Source organism: Nycticebus coucang, chromosome 16 (assembly GCF_027406575.1).
Source record: "Nycticebus coucang isolate mNycCou1 chromosome 16, mNycCou1.pri, whole genome shotgun sequence".
NCBI lineage: Eukaryota > Metazoa > Chordata > Mammalia > Primates > Lorisidae > Nycticebus > Nycticebus coucang.
Window position 1 is genome coordinate 46,599,496 of NC_069795.1, and position 7,548 is coordinate 46,607,043.

Sequence of the window (7,548 nt, forward strand, 5' to 3'; positions counted from 1 at the left end):
TGTGTGGTGTTCTTGCTGGGACGTCCCTTTTTGTTTTTCCTCCGTGGGGAGGGAGAAAAATGCTTTCTTCTTGTTGGGGACTGGATTTGGGAAAGTATTCTGATATAGTATGTTTATTTTTTATTTATTTATTTATTTTTGTAGAGACAGAGTCTCACTTTATGGCCCTTGGTAGAGTGCCATGGCATCACAGCTCACAACAACCTCCAACTCCTGGGCTTAAGCGATTCTCCTGCCTCAGCTTCCCGAGCAGCTGGGACTACAGGCGCCCGCCACAACACCCAGCTATTTTTTGGTTGCAGTTCAGCCGGGGCTGGGTTTGAACCCGCTACCCTGGGTATATGGGGCCGGCGCCTTACTGAGCCACAGGCGCCGCCTCAGTATGTTTCTTGATTCTTTTATGAATGGGGAAACGGAGGCCTGGGAACGGAAAGTGAACTACCCAAGTTTAGGGAGCTGGCAGTCCAGGTTCCCCCATCAACTTTTCTTTTTTTTTTTTTTTCTACACAGTCTCACATTGTTGCCCCTGGTAGAGTGCTCTGGCGTCATAGCTCACTTCAACCTCAAACTCGTGGACTTAAGCGATTCTCTTGCCTCAGCCTCCAGAGTAGCTGTAACTACAGGCGCCCGCCCGTCTATTTTTAGAGACGGGGGGTCTCGCTCTTGCTCAGGCTGGTCTCGAACCTGTGAGCTCAGGCAGTCCACCCGCTTGAGCCTCCCAAAGTGCTAGGTACCCCTGTCAACTTCATATGGCTCTATGACTCTGCCTGGCTTTGTACCAAGTCAACTGTAATTTATGTCATCTTGCTACAGGAGAAAAAAATTAATCATGGTTTTAAAAGATAACTGGAAGTTCTTTGTGTCTGTGGCTATAAAACAAAAGCAATTATGTAAGTAATTTTGCCCTCACAGCTTCTCCTGTTGACTTTCTCCCTGGAGGTAAGGAGGTGTTAAGCAGTGGCCAGGGGCCTCAGTGGCATGTCACCTGTGACTTTCTTGTTCTAACCCAGAGGAAGGTGTCATTTCATTCTCCCCAGGTGATTGAGCCCAGAGGCTATTTCTGATGGCCCAGTGACACATGAACAAATGGGAGCAAAGTACACCCTTGTGGAAAATTTGTCCTAAACTACTAGTAATAACAAGCTTTGAATTGAGTTCTTACTGCCTGTAGGCACCATACTAGGTGTTGTGTGGATGCCTCACTTCATACTCACCACAACCTTGTCATTACTTCCATTTTACAGTTAAGGAAACTGAGTCAAAGAAGTGAAGTAACTTGCGCAAGGTCACAGCTTAAGTTGCAGAAACAAGATTGGAGCTGCCAAGCCAATCAACTGTTGGCGCTTTGTTACTGTGTTACTGCCTCCCCCTATACCCAGCAAGCTTCCTGTCGAGTTCCAGTTAGAAAACCTCAGGATTCATGTCAAATTTAGCCCTTTCAGAAAAATCTATAAAGAAAACAAAAAAAAAAAAAGTAGTTGACAGGGTACCAGTAATGTACTTTGCTCTTTGACTTCAAAACTAATAGAGATAATACAGAACAACATTGATGTTAGGGGATTTTAGAAAATGGTAATTCTCACATAGGCTGTAAGAGCGGTGCTTTGTGTTGCATGAAAAAAATTCCAGTGTCAACACAAAAGACCATTTTCTATCATACAGAATAGCCCTAGAGGTCTAACAGAACAAAAGTACACACTGAAGTCAGCTCTGCTGTGGGAAATCATTGTATAGAGGTTCCTCTGATGCAAAATTAGTTTTTCAATATGTTCTCTCTGATATTTTCATTATAATTCAGATTTCTTAGGATACGAAGCAAAAAATGTCACCATCATTCCTCTCAGATCTAAACACTACCTATCATGTCTGTAAAGAAAAAAAGAAGGAAGAAAGATCAGGATAGGGTGGGAGTGGGAAATGCACATTTTCTTGCCCAGGAGGCTTCTAGAATCCATGTTCCTACTGTATTTTTCCGGTACTTAAGTTTGCTGGGGTGTTTTGGGTTTGGGTTTTATAGGAGATTTCGGGGGAGGGAGGTTGTTTGTTTTTGTTTTTTTCTTTTGCTTTTAGTTTTAAAGTATTTCCAGAGGACAAAAGCAGACTGCTCTCCAGTCTCCACTTATTCCAAAATTGCATTAAAATTCGGTTATTTTGTTTCTGCAATTAGTCTTCTCATGAAAACAATGTCATGGATGGCAGCTCTCAAAACTGCCCTGAAAGCCTGCAAGAGCCTCCAGATTTCTGAATAAATCTAGTGACTAGTGATCCTACTCTGGATCCTAGAAAAAAGATGCCCAGGAGACAGGAGAGAGGAGTGAGTTCCCTCCACATTGTGTCTTTAGCATAAACCCTGAAATAGATTCTTTTAGAAATAAATTACACTCCTACAGTAGTATTTGATGTTCATACCCTTGGATTAGTTTGTTCAAAGACTCTTTTCAAAGCCAAGTTGGTCTTTCTCTTCTGTGATCTTGCAGAGCTTTTGGTTTTTAGCCACCTCATGGTGGCTCCTCACCAGACCTGCCCAGGCAGGTGTCAGTCTGCTGAAATGTACCCCTGTCCTATCCCCTCCTCCATTCAGAATGATACTGAGTGCAGAGAACCTAAGAATGATAGGTTCTCTAATTCTGGAGGGACCAAGTGTTTGAATTTGGAAAACTATGTCCTGGCTAACACTTGGTTTCCTCATTTATAAAGTGACATTGCACCAGATGTACTGTGATGTCCTTATTGGCTCTCAAATTTCATAAACATAGTACACCAATTTCCACAGGGTATTTTCAGAAGAAAAATGTGTCTGGTTAGAATCGTTTATTTATTCTATAAACATTAAAGTGCTTGTAAAATGATTAATAAGTGTAATTTTGTTTTAAACTCCCTTTTATTTTATAGTACTACCCTGTCACACAACTCCAGGAAACTCAAGCATCGTATTGAACTATAATATGTGAATGGTCGGTGCCCCCTGTGTATTTGGATGCACTTTGATCCAGAAAAGACCTAAGTAATTTCTTTCTTACATATGACTTTTAATATTTGTACCATTATTTTTAGCCTGACTTTTTAATATAAGGAAACTGAGGCATATTGTGGTGCAATAACTTGCTCAAAATGACAAAGCCTCTGGACAACAGAACCGACACCTACATCAAAAGCCTTTGTCTCCATTTGAGCCACTATAAGGAAATACCGTAGCCTGGGTGTCTTATAAACAATAACAATTTATTTCTCACATTTCTGGAGGCTGGGAATTCCAAGATCAAGATGCCAGCAGATTCTGGACTTCACTGTGTGGGTGAGGGCTCACCCTGTAGTTCACAGATGACACCTTCTAGCTGTGTCTTGGTGAAAGGGACAAGGCAGCTCTCTGAGCCTTTTATAAGAGCACTAATTCCATTAATAAAGCTTTCGCCTTCAGACCTAATCTCCTCCCAAAGGCCCCACTTCCTAATCACATTAGTGATTCTGTTCAGCATATGAATTTTGGTAGGACACAAACATTCAGACCATAGCATCCATGCTGCTCATCAATTAATACTCTCATCAGACCTCTGTTTCTGCATCTTTAAAAGTGGTTAATTTTCCCTAACTCAGAAAGCTGCTGTGAGCCTCAGGTGACATCAAGTAAGCAAAAGAGCTTCCAACTATAAAAAGCTATTTATCGGGCGGCGCCTGTGGCTCAGTGAGTAGGGCACCAGCCCCATATGCCGAGGGTGGCGGGTTCAAACCCAGCCCCGGCCAAACTGCAACAACAAAAAAAAATAGCCGGGCGTTGTGGCGGGCGCCTGTAGTCCCAGCTACTCAGGAGGCTGAGGCAAGAGAATCACGTAAGCCCAAGAGTTAGAGGTTGCTGTGAGCCGTGTGACGCCACGGCACTCTACCCGAGGGTGGTACAGTGAGACTCTGTCTCTACAAAAAAAAAAAAAGCTATTTATCTCAGAAGCCTAGGAGTATATCATCTTGTACATAATTCCATAGAATGAATTAAATGCAACTGGACCTTCTATACATGTATACTTTACTTAATTTATGATGTGCATCAATCAAGACACTTTAAAATTGACATAGTAATATTACCATGGAATAATCTTGGGGTTTTAGTATAATTTCAGAAAAGCCAAATTTGTTTAAGAATAACACAGACTGAAATCTTCTAAGATTGTACTACTCATGACAGATCTCTTGGAACTCAGTATATATTTAACTTGATAACAAACATACCATCACTATTTCAAATTATATCTTACATATTTCTTAACTCCTTGAGGGCAAGAAATTGTGCTTTCTTTAATTCTGAGAACTTGAACAGAGCTCTGTATGTTGTATTTACTCAGTGTTTGTGAAATTGAATTGGATTAACATTCCCACTTTTTTTCTTTTGTGCAGTCTAATTTGTTTTAGCACCTATGCATGACTTTTTAAAAAAATTTAATAGTGCTGCAGACCTTCTTCCCCAAAAGTCCAGCATTTCTAGGTGAAAATACATTTCAGGATTTTCCAATGACTTTTCTTATAGGGGTGTCCAACCCATGTTCCGCTTGTTCTGCGTGTGGATTATGTAAAGACTCATTTGCTTATCTGTGCGCAGACCCTTTTCTTGTTGTTGTTATCAGCTTTCATTAGTGTTTAATATGTAGCCCAAGACAACTCTTCTTCTTCCAGAGTGGTGCAGAGAAGCCAAAAGTTTGGACATACCTGCAAGTTGTACAGAGATATTTTGTTACTTGTTCCTCCAAAACATACTTGCCCATGATTCTTATAAAAACAAGATATAGTCTTGTGGAGGTGCTTTCTGGTTATACTCTTTGGCTTGCTTTGTTAAAAGGTCAACACCCTCCAGTTGAAAATATCTCCTAGGAAACTAACAGAATGTATACGTGGTATCATCATAGTACATTTATTTACTTATTTCGCTTTTAAAATAAAAATGACAAACTAAGTTATCAATCCCCCAAATGGTACTAGTCTGATTAATGATTTTTTAAACTTTCAAAAAAAAAAAAAATAGCCGGGCATTGTGGCGGGCGCCTGTAGTCACAGCTACTCGGGAGGCTGAGGCAAGAGAATCGCTTAAGCCCAGGAGTTGGAGGTTGCTGTGAGCTGTGTGAGGCCACGGCACTCTACCAAGGGCCATAAAGTGAGACTCTGTCTCTACAAAAAAAAAAAAAAAAATAGATCTTATATAAACTGATTTTGAAGATAGAAAGGGAAAATATTGTGAAAAACTGTAGACTTATTTTTAATTGGATGGATAAATTTTAGTGAAATAACTTCTATAAGTGTATACCACATGGGTTTTTGACCAGAAATTTCAGTTGAACCTGCAAACTGGAGACAGTAATATTGATTAATAATATTTGCTAGGCACTTACTTTTTCTAGGCCTTTTTTAAAAAACCTAGTTCTCAAATTTATTAATCCACACAAAAACCTATCAGGAAGATACTGATTCCATGATTCGCATGTGAGGAAACTGAGGCACCAAGAGACTAAGTTGTTTGTTAAAGGGCACAGAGTAGTAAGAGATAGAACCAAGATTTTAGTGCAGGCAGCCTGGCTTTAGAATACTGACATTTGTAGTCAGCATTCTTCATGTGGGAGGCTTGCCTGTGCACTGTAGGATGTAGAGCAGCATGCCTGGCCTCCATCCACTAGATGTCAGTAGTGCTTACACATTATGTATTACCAAATTTCTCCTGGAGGTACTCCCTGCCCCAGCTTTTAACCTCACATTCTAGTGCAGGTAGGTACTACACATTCTCAAGAGGAGAGCTAGACACTGCCCTGAGGATTTACTAGGGCCCAAACTGGTCACTCCTATGACCAGTCTCCACATTCAGGCTAGGTAAAGAGAAGACTGATTTAAGAGAAATTTGTGGAATTAGGGAATTTTGAGGAATTGACACATTATCAGCCTGGTGGAAATTTCTGTAGCATGTCCCTTCCTCCCCCAGGCAAAGTGACCAGGACTCCAGAGTCCATGCAGTGAGGTTCGGGTCCTCTGTAGGAGGGTATTTGATGAGTACTTGCTGAGCTGCAGGCTCTGCTGCTCTGCTCTGGGGCTGCTGTCAGAGAAGTTCTTGCACCACCTGAGATATACCCCTGGGAGTGTGGAGATGGGGTGTGAACAGAGATAAGCAGCTGCATCTTTTCTGGAGGGATCCTAAGGAAGGAGTTGGCTGGTGCCCTTACCACAGCACACGGAGGCAAAAAGGCAGTGTGCAGGGCAGCTGCCCAGACGTGGACTGTCACTGTCATGTCAAGGACCCTTGAGTATCCTCTGGGCTGAGCGGTTGCTAAGGAAAGTAGTTAGTGATTAGGGATAGAAAGGGGCTATGGGGCAGCAGGAAACAAGTTGGCTTCCTAGATAAGAAAGTTAGAAAGAGCCCTGCAGCAAACAAGGAGTTTTGGGAACCTTGTGCCTCTGTTAACCAAGTATGTCCTGTTCTCTACAAAATGCATTTTCTAGCTTGTGACATAAAGTGGAGTAATGGCCACAGTCCTTGAACAGTGCTCACAGCAAATGTCACAAACATCACAGGACTCAGAGACACCACCGTACAACTGTCAGGAAAAAAGCAGATAATAATTATGACTTAAAAGAGAAGGAAAATGGGCACATGTGGCAACTGAGGTAACCAATAACCAACAAAAAATAGACAAGAACACCTAAGGACCTCAGGTGATGGTATTTTAATGGGGATGGCATTGAATCTGCAAATTGCTTAGGGAGTATACAAATTTCGATAATGTTGATTATTCCCAGCCATGAGCATGGTATGTTCTTCCATTTGTTAATATCTTCGCTATTTCTTTCCTTAAGGTTTTGCAATTTTCTTTGTAGAGGTCCTTCACCCCTTTTGTTAGTTATATTCCTAGGTATTTCATTTGTTTTTTGAAGCTGCTATGAAGGGAATTGTGATCCTTGCTAATCCTTGATTAGCTTCTTATCTTGGCTGTTATTGGCATACACAACCAACAAAAACCCTTTTAGAGAATTATAGGGGGAGCTACAATGAGATACTATATCCTACCTTTGTATGGTATCTTCTCTCATTTGCAAGGGGGACCCTTTTCTAGTCTCTGAAAAACTTTATTCTTGTCTATGCTTTACTTTAAATAAAATGTGCTCTTTTTCTTTACTTTAAATAAACCATACTCATTTTCTACTGCATTGGTGTCTCAGCTGCTTTATTGCTACCTCCCGCACCTTACTTTTCACTTTGACTCAGAGAACGTGCCAGCTCTGCTGAGTAAATCAGACTGAAAAACTCGTGAGTCTTGGAGACCCCTAACAGGCTTGGATGATCTGGAAGGTCCCCAGCTGAAAAGAGGGGAATAGTGGCTAAGAAGGAGGTTCACTGGCCCAGTCAGGACAACTGTAAGACTCCTGGAAGTGATCAAAAAATACAGTAATGTTTCAGGATATAAAATCAATGTCCACAAATCAGTAGCCCTTGTGTATGCCAATAACAGCCAAGATAAGAAGCTAATCAAGGATTAGCAAGGATCACAATTCCCTTCATAGCAGCTTCAAAAAACAAATGAA